The 15,688-nt window shown below is 45.8% G+C and overlaps 1 long non-coding RNA gene across 1 annotated transcript; it reads left to right on the forward strand.

Moving 5' to 3' along the window:
• Positions 1-5,978: 5,978 nt before the first annotated feature.
• LOC104874391 lies at positions 5,979-9,561 on the forward strand. Its single transcript, XR_783712.1, has 3 exons — positions 5,979-6,050; positions 6,364-6,440; positions 8,993-9,561. It is a non-coding gene; the product is annotated as an uncharacterized LOC104874391 (long non-coding RNA).
• Positions 9,562-15,688: the final 6,127 nt, after the last annotated feature.

The following is a 15,688-nucleotide window of genomic DNA, read 5'->3' on the forward strand; positions in this document are numbered from 1 at the left end:
ATGACACCGATATTTTGTTATAAAACCATAATTAAGTCTTTCACACTTTCTCCATATGTTGATTTTTTAAAACTGAAAACCAGTTAAGTGTACTTACTGTTTCTATTATGTAATTTTTTCTTTAAGTCCAAGAAGAGATGGTTACATGCACGTCTCTGATTTCACCATCAAGGAAGAAGATGTCTTTTCTTGCCTTCCTCCAATGGGTGACCATCACACCATAGCAACCTTTGCTTCACGACCGAACCACCCCTGTCATGTAGGTGTGTCAGGAGCCGCTCTACACACATCTTGGAGAAAAATCATTTCATCATTTTATAGTTAAAGTATGACTATAGCTGCCTAGGGCCCATTGTCACCTCGCCTGTGAGCCAGCTATAGCATGCAGAAACATAATTGTTTTGCCTCTGTCACAAGTTGAGGCCTCAGTGGTCCTGTGACACTGTGCCACTCAAGGGTAAGATGACATCAGCCAAGGACATCCTGGTCCTTTGAGAAATTAGTAGGACTGAAAAGAGAAAGGTTTCACCTGGGGGAAGGACAAGTTCTTTACTAGCTTGCTATCTTGGCCCATCTACTATTGTAAAAATGCTCTCCGTATGGTCTTCAGCAACGTAAGGTCCTCATGACCTGAGATCCTCTTCGGGATAAGATCTTCATTGACATAAGATTACCATTGCCCTCTGAGTCACCTGCTGCTCCCTCCGATTACTGTGTGTGCCCAGTGAATAATGGCAAGCTCAGAGAATCTTTGTCTTTGCCCGCTCTGAGGCACTGACCTCCCGGACCCCCATGTACTTTGAAATTATGCAAGGCTCTAGCATCTTTTTTTCTTTAGCCCTTACTGACCCCCTTTCTAGGAGTAGGAGGACTGACCACCCTCCAATATTGGTGGCTCTTGTCTTGTGTTCAGGTCATCTCTGATTGCCTTTCTCCTTTTAGTTGCTGGGAAAAGAATCATGTGCCCTCGTTGTAGTCCCATTAGCTTCTTATTTGGCGTCTCTCTTGCTTGGGTTATGTTTTATTATTCTTGAATCTCGCTGACTTCCGGTTACTTGGACTGTCGTTTTCATCACCTTTCCTGGAAGCCTTCTATGCTTTCTTTACTGTTTTTCCTTCATTGCTGTTGAGGCATTCTGTGCCCCTCTCACAGTCCCCAAAGCCCCAGGGATTCCAATTTATTTTTTTGTTTGTTTGTTTGTTTTTGTTTTTGTTTTTTGAGACAGGGTCTCACTATGTAGTTGAGACTGACCTAGAATTTACTTTGTAGCCCAGGCTGGTCTCGAACTCACAGCGATCCTCCTGCCTCAGCTTCCCGAGTGCTGGGATTACAGGCGTGCGCCACCACGACTGGCTCCAATTTCTTTATATTATATCTAGCCTATAGAATCCCTTCCTCCCCTCAGCCCCAGGCCCCCATCTGGAGTCCTGCCTGCTCTGCAAACCTTCACACCTCATATCCTGGGGCTTCTCTGTGCTACTTCCCTGAATTGCAGCCACTGTTTTCTGAATCCTATATTCACCTCTTTCTTGCTTTACAACCTTGTGTACTGGAACACATCCCAAAAGATGACGATGCAAGAGATACAGTTCTTAGGTTAGAGGATACATTTTCTGTACCCTTGGTGTCCTTATGGTGGGTTAAGAGTCTGACCGTGACATGAAGGCCTGGGTTGAATCCCTGTCACTGTGTAAAAGAAAAAAAGATTTCGACTACATATAGCATTCTAGATTGAAATAAAAGTAACTCATCTCAGACCTTCGAAGAAATCACTCTGTTGTCTTCTGACATTAATATTTCATGTTACCCATGAAGTTTATGGTTCATCACGAACATCTCTCTCAGTACACCTATCCTGACTTCCAGCCTTCCAGTTCTTCCATAAATTTTGTAAGCATTATTTCCCTTTGTCACATCCTTTTCTGCTGCAATACCTGATGTGTATGTGTGTGTGTGTGTGTGTGTGTGTGTGTGTGTGTGTGTGTTGCACTAAATTTAGGAATATTATTATTAGCAGATGAAGCAGTTAGATGCTATGTGAAAGATAAACCAACTATCTAGTGGTGGAGCTGGATTTCAGCCTGGGTTTGTCAGACTACAAGTCCTAGTACTTAACTCTGTTTTTTATTGCCTCTTGTCCTTCATCTAAAGTTGGCAACTTCTGAGTGGGAGTAGCCAAATCTAGTCTTCTGAAAAATGGTCTGCAGTAAGGCCCTTTGCATGTGATTTTAAAGATTTCCTTCCTGTTAAAGGATATTGATGTGACTGATAATGTGAAATAGGAAGAAAAAGGCTAATGGTGTAGAGGAAGTGGAAAGGGTAGGGGAAAGAAAATAAGGGACAAGAGAAAATATGAGAAAAGGAAAAATTGGAAACAAAGTCTTTGTAAATAGAAGAGGGAGAGGGGGTGAAGGGAAGGCAGGGGAAGGAGAAAAATGAGAACCAAGACCTGTCATGTAAAGGTGCAAGATCCCAAGGATGAGTGCAACTGTACTGTACACCTAAAATGTATCAAGAAACTCAATGAGATTTTTAAAAAGTATATTTATGTGGAAAGATAGAGTTGTTCACAGAAAAGTATAGATTATAAAATAGTGTATATAGTATGGCGATATTTTATTAAAAATAATGTCTGTGGGTTCTCATTACTGGTGGGAATGCGAGATGGTAGCAACTTCAGAAGACGCTTTTGCGCTCTCTCGTATGACCAGTCGCGACCTTACATATGATCTGGCGATTGCACGCCTTCATGTTCATCCAAGTGAGCTAAAGACCTGTGTCCACAGGACACGGGTTATGTATAGAAGCTTTGTTCATAACTGGCAAAACCTGACACAACCGAGATTTCCTCAAGCAGACGAATGGATAGATGTTACTCGGTACTACAAAGACGTCAGCTCCTGAACCGTGGGAAGGCACGAAAGGACTTCAAGTGTATGTGAAGTGGAAGACGTCAATCAGGAAAGGTCACACTGCTGCATGACTCCCATCACAGAACAGTCTGCTCAAGGCAAGAAGGTGGAGACAGTAGAAAGACCAGCGGCTGCCAGGGACCAGGGGAGAGGGAGGAAAGAGTAAAAGGGGCATGAGGAGCTTTGGGCAGAGAAAGTCCTCCTGTACTGTGACAGTGGACACATGACACTGTCCACATGTTCGAATCCACAGAATGTACACCACCACGAGTGAGATCTGTGGCTTTGGGCAGCAGTGATATGTCAGCCTAGGTTCCTCAGCTGAGCTGTCACATGTCAAAGTCAAGAGAGGGCAGGCAACTCCCTGCACTTTTTTGCTCAATTTTGCTATCAGCCTAAAATTCCTTTAAAAAAATAAAGGCTATATATGCAAAAGTCTTCTCCAGAACCTGGGCTTTTAAATGATTGGGTGTTGCCACGTTCTTTGTCGTTCGGATTCGTTCCACCTTTCCCCTCGTCTCCTGCTCCGTCCCTGTGACTCTCCGCCGGCTCTCGACCTGGCCTTCCGTCCCTGGCCTCAGCTTGCCTCCCCATTCCCACAGGCATGCTCCCCGCACGGCGTGCCCTTTCCCTCTGGCTCTTCCTTCCCACGTGGCCTCTCTGGCCCTGATAAAGCTTCCTCCAGAGGCAGCAGAAGGCACTTGCTTGGGGTTTGGGCCGCAGGTGTGACCCTGCTTTCCTCACTTGGGCAATCAGTCAGGCTGTCAGCTGACAACTGTGAAGGGCTTTGGCGATGGAAGTTCTCAAGCAAAGAACGCAGGTGACCAAGGTGACAAGCAGCCTGCTCAGGGCCTGCTGTGAAACTCTCACCGCACAGACATGGCAGGGAAAGATGTCCAAGAGGACTATTTGTACCATCAAAGAATTTCTTCCCACCTTTCATGCGAAACAGCCCATCTGCCCATCCGTTGGAAACTGGATAAAGAAGATGTGGTTTTTCTATAAAATGGAATATTACTCAGCCATAAAGAATGAGAAATTAGATTCGTTCATAGGAAAATGGATGCATTTTGAGGATGTACTCCTAAGAGAAGAAATAAATAAGTCACAGATGTATAAATACCAAATAATTTCTCTGGTGTAAATAAACTATAATAGTACATAAGATCCTAATGAGATAACTGACATTGCAAAATGGGAAGAAAAGGGCTAAAGGTGTAGGGAAAGTGGGATGGGTAGGGGAAGGGTAATAAGGGAAAAGAAAAAAATGTGAGAAAATGAAAAGATGGAAATAAAGTGTTTGTAGATGGGGAGGGGAGGAGGGGGTGAAGGGAGGGCAGGGACAAGGGGAAAAATGAGAACCAAGACCCGTCACGTAAAGGTACAGGATCCCAACAATGAATGTAACTGTACTGTATACTTTAAATGTACCAATAAACTCAATTTTTAAAAATCAGGCCTAGTGGATAAACCTGCAAATATTAAAAGAGAGATTAAATCACATTTTAAGCACTTCAGCATTCAAAAAAAAAAATGCAAAAGCAACAGTATGTTGTTTCCTTCAAGAGAACAAGCCCTTTGCATGATTTTTATCTCCAGTGATTTTTGTTGAAGCCGTTCCTGATTTGTTATTTTAATGGGTTATCCAAAATCATCTGTGATGCTCATTATTCTTGCATGGTGGTTTTATTCTTGCACTTCTTGTACAAACAAGGGAGCCAGGGGACCTGTGGTGCTCAGCAAGCCCCGCCTGGTGCCCACATCTTCGGTGGAAATGGCACCATCCAGGGTTTTCATGGTCAGAGCATAAATGCTGACACAGAGTAGGTCTGCAGGCAGATAAACTCTGCAGCAGGTTGTTCTGTCTGTGAACAATGTAGGTTAGCAGGGGCAGCTCTGATCTGGCATATAACAGGGGCAGATATCCAGAGGACTGGATTTCCTGCTTTGTTTTTTCTCCTTCGTTCATTAATTCCCACTTCCTAGTTGCAAGCATGCACTTAGCTTGGGGTTCTGAAGATTGTTCTAAACACTGGGGCGTGATGTCCAGGGTGTGCTCGTTCCCATCTTGCACAGGTTTGCAGGTCACTCCCATCCTTGCAAGGACCGACATGCTCCATGCAGCCCAGGTGTAGCCACCCATAGGAGAGATTTTTTATTTGCCTATGAGTTAGGCTGGGATCTGACCCTAGAGCATCATCTGAGGCTGAATTGGTGACTGCATGGACTGTGTACTGCAGCGGGGCACTTAGACAGTAAGTTCACCTGCCAGGGAAATCAGAGTTCAGAGTGGGTTGGTGAACAGCCGCATGCCAGTTCTCAGTAGTCACTGACAGCACACCTCTCTTTGCTCCTTTTCCTGCTTGCCCAGCAATCTGTCCCCAAGCCTAGACTCCCAATGCTCCGTGGTCCTTATTCAGTGTCACTTCACTAAATACCTAAGTTTTTATCTGTTCGTTTAAGCATGGCTCATTCACGCAGCCAAATTTGTGGATTGAATCTAGGACCTTGGCACTGAGCTACATCCTCAGCCCTTTTCATTTTGAAACAAGGTCTCACTAAGCGGCTGATCCTCCTGCCTCAGCCTCCTGGAGCACTGGGATCATAAGTATGACCCACCACACCTAGCTTCTTTTCCTCTCTCCTGTTGTAAGAACACTGCATAAGCTGTGCACACAGCTCTGTCTGCTTTTATGCGTACTTCCTGTGGGCTTTGTTCCTAGAGGTGGAGTTCCTTACGCCAAAGGTACAGACGCTTTTAGGTACTGTGCTCCAGAGTGTACGTCAAGGTGCAGAATCGCTGAGATCCCCTGACACTGTGCTCAGCTGCTGGAGGAGACACACAGCTTTCTGACCCCAGGGCCGCTAGGTTCTCTTCTCCCATGTGGACAGCGCCACGGCCTGTTCAGGTGCTCCCTGCGTCATCTGAGTCGGTGCTGGTGACCTCATCTTCCCCGCCCGGTGGCCGTGACCCCGGCCTGGCTAAGGACATGAGATACACAGTTTACTGGCTCAAACTTTATTTTCTTACAAAGACACAGAAAGAAACAGTCTCCCTCCTTTCGCTGGACATTGCCACATCTGCACGCAATCCAAGAACTAGGCCAGCCCGAGGAGGAAGCCGGCAAGAGGGGAAGGTGCGTAGTTGGACCTCTTAATCGACTCAGTGGCTGTCTCTGCTCGGGAGTTCTTTTCTATGAAATAATATATTGCACAAATGGTTTAAAACGTTTGGTTTTGGTGGGGTGTTGTTATTGCATCCTAAAACATTTCTAACTGGAACACTAGCACCATAATTATTAAAGGCTTTTCTCAAATTAATTCACACATGCCAAAAAGCAATCTCTGTTTTGTTTGTTTGTTGTTCTTTAATTACTGATGAGAGCAACTGTTTATTATTCCTATGTTTATTAATGGTTTGCATTGTCTTTTCCTGAACTACCTGGGAAGATTTTTGTAAAGATCAGCGGCCCTCACAAGAGGACTCTGTGCAGGCTGGAGTGGATGCACTTGGAATAGAGGGACAGGTAAGGTCAAGTCGCAGTGAAGCCTAATGTGTCTGAGGGCTCCTGTTGCTTTTTCATAAAAGTTCTCCAACGTGCGAGTCTCTTCAGGGTATCTGTGCAAAACACGGCCATCATTTGTCAGTCAGTCCCGCAGGGTGTTTGTAGAAAGGTGGGCCTTAGGAGGACTGTTTCTCAACAAGTAGACAAGAGGTCTGGTGAGAGAAGAAAAATTAGATCTTGAGGAAACAAAAGGTCAGATTCAGAGAAAACACATATTTGGTGAAGGACACACGTTTCTCTCTGCTCGACCCTGGCTCACCTGACTTGAATTGCACAGTCCCGCTCCTTGCCCCACAGAGATCGCTGTGCTTCTGCTTTAGCACCAGAATGTCTTCATCAGTTTTTTGTTTTTGTTTTTTTTTATTTGTTCGGGGTTTTTTTTCAGCTTTAATTGAGTTTATTGGTACATTTTAGGGATACAGTACAGTTACATTCATTGTTGGGATCTTGTACCTCCACATGACAAGTCTTGATTCTCATTTTTTCCCTTACCCCTGCCCTCCCCTCACCCGCTCATCAGCTTTTTTAAGTAGGGAAACGATTTTCAGTTTCTGGGTTTTGAAAAAAACAACACTTCACACATGAGCATTGAAGCAAGAGGCTCTGACTCATCTCCCATTGTGTTCAAAAGGCACAGAGGACTAAGCCATCAGCACTAAGGTAATGCATAATGGTCAGGTGAGTCGAAGTCTAGCTTACCTGCATTTAACCGGTTTCAATATCACAGACACTCACTATATTTAAGCCCAACCAAGAATGCTTCAGACATGAAGTCTTGCCAGTGAGCAAGATTCATTGACTTTCTGGTCAAAGCTCTACTAGTTTCCATCAGGGTCTTGTTCTAAACCACCATAAATTCGAAGGTCAGTAGTTAATGGCCCTGCTGGATGAGTTTAGGCCAAATAACTCTGAACCCATTTGTAATTTGGAGGCACTTTGGTAGACAACTGATACTTGTTTAGCTAATTTCGTATCCAAGGACTTCAGCCTGGGCCATCGTTAAGCCCACAGCCACTACCTGCAGAGTGTGCCGCACTCATCAGAAGCTCACTTCTCTTTTGTTTGTGCTGAGGCCTTGTATTGCTGCGTGGCCTCATTAATGACATTTTGGCTTAGCAAATCTGGCCACGTGTGGTAATACCCTTCTGATGCTGATGAATCCGTAGCATGGACACCATAACAAGCGGGAGAAAGCAAGAGAACAGACTGGGCACGGCAGAGCACAAGGGGGCAGTGTGTGCTGTGCTGTGCCCCTGCCTTTTGGCCAGCGGATGTGTAGGGTCGTGTACACCACATTGCCTTGCCTATGAATTATACCCACTACTTGGTGATTCAAAAAAAAAGTAATGTTGCCCCAGAATTCATGTGAACTGTGTTGTCATAAAGAGAATAGAGAGAGAAAAAATAAATGATTTGTTTTTCTGGGTGCCTGCTCCTGATATGCAAAATTATAAAATAAACAGGGTCCAAAAATAGTACAGTCTCTCCTCCCAGACAGATCTTCCACTCCCCTCTGAATTCTAAAAGCCTCTGCTGAAGGACTTAGATCACGAATGAGGCCCATGGGGAGGGCCATGGGAGCAGAGGCCAATCTAACTTTCACGGAAAGCTCAGGGCAGCTGGGGTCGTGAATATTTGCCACCCACTTGCCACGAACTAGCTAACTGTTTAACACAGATAATGTTGCATGAGTCCTGACAACACCCAGCTGACTGGCAGCAAAGACGTCTCCAGTTCTGGGGCCGTGGACTGGGCCGCACAGCAGGAGATGAGCAGGGTGAGCAAGTGAAGGTCCATCTGGGTCTCCAGCTGCTCCTACTGCCCACAGTGCCGCCTGAGCTCCGCCGCCTGTCAGCTCAGCCGCAGACACTGGCTCCTCACAGGGGCGTGAGCCCTACTGAGTGTTCACAGTGCCGTGTGCATGGGAGGGATCCAGGCTGTGCAGTCCTTAGGTCTGACTTGGAGCAGAGGCAGTGATGCTGGTACTGGGGCGTGGCTGCAAACACAGATTCACATGGGCAGAGGGCTGACTGCCCAGGAACCACGATAAGTCAGTTGCTTGGAAAGTCAGTTCAAATCCCTAACAGTGAGCGGCAAGTGACAACTAAGCAGCATTTGGTGGCAGGCTTTACAGCGGTCAGTGGCTCAGTATGGTCAGCTGCACAGCCACATTCGGCGGCAGGCTTTCTGTCAGAATCTGAGTTATTTTAATCTGCCCGTGGCTTGCTCATTGTTCTATTTCACATCTTCACCTCTCTCCTGCACTGCATGCTGAACTTAGTTACAGTTTTAGTAAGTTCACAAGCCAACTGTAGCCAAAATGAGCAAAAAGAATAAAATAATAAATAAATGCTTCTTTGAAAAGGAGGAAAACCCCAATAAGGAGGCAGCAGAAGACTCTAAGACTGCCAAAAAAAGAAAGAAAAAGGAAGGAAGGAGGGAAGGAAGGAAGAAAGGTACATTTCAAAGAAAATAATGAGAGTCCTACTTAAATTATGGGTTCGTTGCAACAGGTGATCCACACTCTCCAAGCCTGTTGTATATATGTGGCAACCTACCATCCAACAGAGCAGCGAGCCCAGCAGAATTGCTGTGCCACATGGAGACCAAGCATCGCGAATTAAAAGACAAGCCTTTGAAGCTATTCAAAGAAATACGAAGGTGAACAAAAAGAACTGACGCGATTACAGAGAGCTACCACTTCATCAAAGATGACTGCCGTGAGCGCGTCCTCCTCGGTGGCTGGCCGCGTGACTGACACTGTTGGGAAACAGCTGACCTTGCCCGCTGCCCGGGACGTTTGTGGTGAACTAGAAGCTGCAGTTCGAAGGGTGGCGTGTGCTCTTCCTTTGGATAGCACCATACCTAGATGAACTGATGAAAGAGCAGAAAATACCGAGACGCAACTGTTAGAGAGGAGCAACGAGTCACTGTGGCAGGATGACAGGGGGATGAGTCTACCAGTATTGACAACAAGGCAACAATGCTTGTTTTCATATGTTATGTACCCTTTGGTTGCCAACCAACACCGCAGCTGAAGAACTGCTCAAATCACTTAAGGATTGCATATCAGGAAAATGTAGTTGGGTCATTTTGTGTCTGTGCACTCAGATAGAGTGGCCACCGTGAGTGGGCAGCTTTCTGGTCTCACCACGTTGCTTCTGCATGTGAATCTGTGCATTATGTAATCCACAGAGCAACGCAAGCTAGCTGGAAAATGTCATTTGAACTTAATAACATTTTGTGGCATGTGATTAAAATTATCAACCACATGCCTTTTATACACATCTGTTTGCCTAGGTCTGTGAGGAGAAGATGGATGCTCACACCTTCTCTTACATAGTAATGAGATAGCTTTCTAAAAGTAAAGCTCACTGGCCAGAATTTTTGAGATATAAGAGCTGCTCCAAATCCAAAGATACTTTCAGAAAAACAGTCACCACTGGCGGCGTATTTCAGTCACACAGAATGTGTTGCAGAACTTGCTTACTCTGCGCCATATTCAACGTGCTCAACAAACTCGGTCTGTCACTTCAGAGAAGAGCGACGACAGTGGTCACCCGACAGATAAAGTGGTTGCATTCGAAGTTAAACTGGCAGTAGTGAGCATTGGAACTTTTGACACGCACCAGACATTAACAGATATTTTAAAAGAGACTGAGCCAGGGTCTTCTTTCTTCTGCTGGTGCATAATTATCTATCTCAGCTTTCAAGAGTTTGAGTATTACTTCCCAACCACAAAAGATCCAGAAACTGGGAAGAAATGAATCCACAATCCATTTGTGAATAGATCAGGTGAATCTGCTTTGTATTTTTATTTGTTTGTTTATTTGGTACTGGGGATCGAACTTGGGTCCTTGTACTTGTGAGGCAGGTGGGGGAACCACTGAGCTAAATACCCAGCCCTACTTTGTATTTTTAGAAGAGAATCAAGATCTCAAACAATGGTGGCCTTTAAGGTATGCTTGAGACAACTTCAGATCTCCATACATTCTGTATGTAAATCAAGGCAGAAAATCCTGAGACCGCCATAAAAGCACTGAAAATCATGTTTCCGTGTTCAGCACTCTCTCTTTGTGAAGCAGGGTTTGCTGCAGTGATGGTAATCAAAATGAGAGTATGAGGTACATTGAGATTATGGAGTAGTTACAGGAAAACAAGCTCAGGGAGTCCACTGATTCTGTATGTGGTAAATTGCATAATTATTTCATTATATATTGCAATGTGTTAGAAACAGAAATAAAGTACATAGTAAAAATAATGCGCTTGAGTCATCCGCCAACCATCCCCTACCCTCAGTTAACGAAAACTTTGTCTTCATGAAACCAATCCCTTCATGTGCCAAAAAGGATGGGAGCTGCTGTGGTAAGGTAGGCCATCAAAACTTTGATTCATAAGGCCTGGGGTTTCAACATCTCCTTCTCTCCCTTCCAGCCCCAAATCATAGCATCAGATCCAGATCCTTGGACACATTGAATGCAAATCGCACCAGAATAGACCTGGGAATGCAGTTTTACTTTGGCCCCAGTTTTTTTTTTTTAATATTTTCCCATATTTTTAGGTTCAAAGTTTAAGACCCTATGTCATAAGATTTTCCTTTTCTTTCTTTTTTCTTTCTTTTTATTTTTTTGGTACAGGGGATTGAACTTGGGCCCTTGTACTTGTAAGACAGGTGGTGGAACCATTGAGCCAAACCCCCGGCCTCTAAGTTTTTCTTTTTATGTCTACTTAGCACCATCCTTGCTTTAAGGAATTCCTTGTTAAAAGAGGAGCATTTGAGCCGGGGATTTAGCTCAGCGGTTCGGTGGCCTGCCTTGCAAGCACAAGGACCAGAGTTCAATCCCCGGTACCAAAAAAAAAAAAGAAAAAAGAAAAATAAAATAAAATAAAAGAGGAGCATTTGCCCCACTTGTAGAGTCATTTGTCCTGGTGAAACACAGGCTGTATTCAGCCACTGCAGTGGCTCAGTTTGAGTCTTCGGTCATCCAAGCTGGGTGCCCCTGGGGGAGCCACACTTGTGTCTGTTGACAGCAGACGACAGATGGCAAAGTCCCCTTCATCCTGTCCTTCAGAAGACATTTCACTACAGCAGGCGAGGAAATGGTGTCATGACTCCCGTGGCCTGGTGTGGGGTATGTGCCTATAATCCCAGCACTCTGGGAGGCTGAAACAGGAAGATTGCAAGTTCATGCCAAGCCTGGGCAACTTAGTGATTTAGCAGGATTCTGTCTCAAAATGCAAAATTAAAAAGGATTGGTATGTCAGTCAGTGCAAAGGCCCTGCATTCAATCTTTAGTACTAGAAACAAAAGAAGAAAAATTACTCATAACTCTTTACATACTAGTTTCTGCTTTTAAAATAACTATACACATTTCCTCAGTGGCTTTAATCTTATTAACAATTTATTTTGTATATTTTAGGAATAGCCCTTAACTTGAAGAATGGTGAATGTAATATACATCAGGTTTTTAGTTATACACTTCATGGATTTTCTATGGTAATTTTGTTATTCTAAGCTCAATGTCCCAGTTCTCAGGACCCTGCCATATTGCTAATTCTCAAATAGTTTAAACATAACTGGAAAATTACATCTGCTACTTAAGTATGGATTTCAGAGTCTGCTATATTTTTGGTTCAAATCTGTTTTTTAATGAAGCGCTGGTGACTAAAATCATTGTTTACACTTATTGAATGAAAGATCCAAGTTTTTACTCACTGTTTTTGTTGTTCCCCTTCTTTCCTAAAGATAATGACTTTTCGGGGGTACCAGGGATCAAACTCATGTCCTTGTGCTTGTGAGGCAGGCAGTGGAACCACTGAGCTAAATCCCTGGCCAAGATAATGACTTTTGAGGTTCTTGTCTCCCCAGAAGACATCTTCTCAAAGCTTACCCAGCACCACAGAGGCAGGCACCCCTTTAAAGGAAGCAGAGTCTGGTTTAGAGGTCCCCACAGTGAGCAGGGAAGGTGCATCTCTCCAGGCCTGTTCCTGGTTAACCCAGGTCCAGACTGGAAGACTCCCCAACATTTTGTTCTCTTCCTCCATCCCACCCTACCCTCCAACACTCCCCTTGTGGTTCCCTAGTCAGCCTTCCCAGCTCAGGCTCAGCCTGGAAGGCACCAGGAGAACACAGCCAGTCCTCTCTTCTACCCCTTTTCCCTTCATAATAGTAGCTGCATGTAGAAGCCTGGGGAGAGATGGGGACCACCCACAAGGGAATAAAGCAATGCAGCGATCATGTGTATTTTGTGCTTGTGCATCAGAACTAAACAAGGCTATAAATAGGAACCCAGGGCTCACACATAGCCCCAGACTTAAATATACAACAGCTACAAACATATTCTCCTGACACAATGCAAGCAGCACAACCTCCTGCAAAGTGCTTCACCTTCCTAGTGGGAGCGGACCCAGGAGCTGCCTGCACCTGAGCTTGGACACGGACCAGTCCGAACCTATATGTGCATGGACGACCTGGATGGGCACTTTTGGTGGGAACCTTTCTACATTAGCTACTCCTTTCTTTTGTCAGGGAATCACTGGCCTGGCCTGGTCTTGGTGAGAGCTGCTGCTGTACCTGGCTGGAGCACTGTTCCCGATTTTAAAAGCTTTGCCAATGCCTGTATTTCCTCTGGCTTTGATCGCATTTCTGTGGTTCTAGACTCAGCTCGGGTGAGAGCCTGGCTTTGTTATCCCGCCTTAGCAGTACGTGTGTATTTTTTGACGGTCTCATGGTGTCTAAGCAGCCCCTCTCAGTGTAAGTTGTAGAGTAATTGTTCCACTAATGAGGCCACGTATCCTGGAACCGTGTCCCTTTAATTTTCCTTCAGGGAGGAGAAGCGGAGCAGAATGGGATAAGAGGGAAGGAAGGAGGAAACGAGGAAGGGAGAAGAGGCAAAGTGGGAGGAGAAGGAAAAGCAGCAGACTCACTGTGGTACAACTGCTGGTGGATGAAGTCTCAGACGGGGGCTTCTCTGAGGAGAAAGTGAGAGCAGAGAATAAACCAAAGGGTCTGAGGCAAGACCGCCTGCGCTGACGCCCCCGCCGTCACCCCAGCTGCTGGTTCCGTACGCCATATTGTCGGGTTTCTTCCTCGCGTACATCGTGGCTGTGGTGAATCTTAACAAGGAGTAGGTGGGAAGTTGAGCAGCTGTGGCTGGGATACAGGTGCAGCTTTCCCTCTCCTAGCTTGTGATCCTTCTTCTCTTCCTCTGACCACTTGTCAGCACCATTGCCTGGGAGAAAGGATGACTCACAGGAAGCAAATGGCACAGCAGGAGTCAAATATTATCATTTTTAGTTTTTAAAGTCTAGGCCTTCTGAGGACACTAAGAACTGAAGTGTTTACAATGGAATGGGAGAGTGAGTATAACATCCCAAACCCACTTCGCTCCCCGTCCTCTGGGTGGGGTCCACACCCTCTAGGCTAGGGAGCCTGTGTTTGCTTCCATTCCCCGCTGAGCACCGGAAGTTGCGAAAGGCCGCACTTGCTTTCTTCCTAGGGTGCAACAGGGAGTGCTCCAAACAGAAAATCCACACCTCTGGGACCTGTGGTGCAGAGGTTGGGATAGGGCTGTGCCAGGGTTAGGGGTGCTTTGAGAATACCTTGAGGCAGACCCGGGAATGGTGGGGTGGGCTTCTGGGCGACAGGGGGACTCAGGAGCACCAAGGAGGAGACTAAAGGCTGTGAACGGCCCCATCAACTTTTCAGTGGTCCCGGAGCGCCGCAGAAGCACTAGGATCATTCTGCGCGCTCTAGAGGGTCAGGGAGTTGGTGTGGTTTGGCTGTGATGATTGTGTCCAGGCAGTGGTGCTGGTGACATGTGAGGCCAGCCTGGGTGGATGCCCCCTACCCGAAGTTTCTGGCATCGGGTAAGTCTCAAATGCAGAGGCGTCATGGGCAAAGGGCAAGTGCCCCAAAATGACTGAAGTTAATCTTCTATTGCCTGGAAATAAGGGTTTATTACAGGTACTAACTTCATTTATAGAAAAATAACTTTACCCTTTGCACACCTAGATCTGTGAACTCAAAACATACAGGCTGCACCCAGCAAGTGCGGAAAGCACACCTGTGCTGTACCCGCCCCTGTGGAACCCGGGCAGGACATCCCTCACACGTCCCCTGATGCCCATCAACAGTGCCTGTGCCTTAGTCCCTGGGAGTTGATTGCACAGTCATGGCTTTCGTGGAGACTTTGTCTCCAAGTCATTAGTTGTTCTGTGTTTTACGCACTATTTCCTCTAGAAAAGAGCCATCTGCTTTGAGATTGTACCACTGCACCATCCCCATATTCCTATCATTTGATGCTTGACCTTAGGTGATATAGACAAAAGAAAGTTTTCTCATCTAATGAACCATCACCCAACACAAACGGAGACAGTTACTTTAAATAAGAGCACCTGGGTGGATGTGGAGGCTCCACGCCTTTCTTGGTTATCAAAGCTACAGTGTGCAAAGGCTAATGGAGAAAGAGAAGGCGTTTACTCTTCAAGCCACGCTGCAGCCTTCTACACCTTTGAAGTCTGTACTCAGACACACGATTAGCCTCCTTCAGTGTACATTTGATGTACGAGAAGTCACTTAGCTTCATAATTATGTAGAAGTAAGATTTTTAAAAGCCAAGTTATCAGGTGGACTAAAGCGTAACTTATTTTGGTTTTCTGTCACTTTACAAACCCACTGTACTTGGGCCACCTGCCTCCCTTTCCCTACCACATTCTAAGTTGGGAAGAAGGCTGAGCCCCTAGCAGTGGGAAGGAGGGGCGTGCCTTCAGCAGACTGGCATTCTCTGAGACACTGCTTGTGCCTTCTGGTCTTCGGACTTACTCCAGCACCTTCAGGCCTTCTGTGGAACTGCATCATTGTGTCCACACACTCTGGGTCCTCCTCATCCCAACTGAGTGCTCTCTCAGACCTCTTCGGCACGTCCACCTTCCTCCCATGTGTGTACAGGTGAGTGGGGCTGCGAGGGTCCTCTTCTGTCCCCAGCTTGTCTTTCACATTGCTGTTCATCATGCTGCCTGAACCATCTTTCAGAGGACCAGTCAGGTGAATACTGCAGTCTTAAAAATTGACTGGCCTTCGGGAGTGGTGGTGCATGCCTATAATCTCAGCACTCAGAGGCTGAGGCAGGAGGATCGCTGTGAGTTCGAGACCAGCCTGGGCTACATAGTGAGTTCCAGGTCAGTCTCAACTACATAGTGAGACCAAA

This window comes from Fukomys damarensis, unplaced genomic scaffold (assembly GCF_012274545.1).
Source record: "Fukomys damarensis isolate Sample0158 unplaced genomic scaffold, DMR_v1.0_HiC HiC_scaffold_21, whole genome shotgun sequence".
Classification (NCBI taxonomy): domain Eukaryota; kingdom Metazoa; phylum Chordata; class Mammalia; order Rodentia; family Bathyergidae; genus Fukomys; species Fukomys damarensis.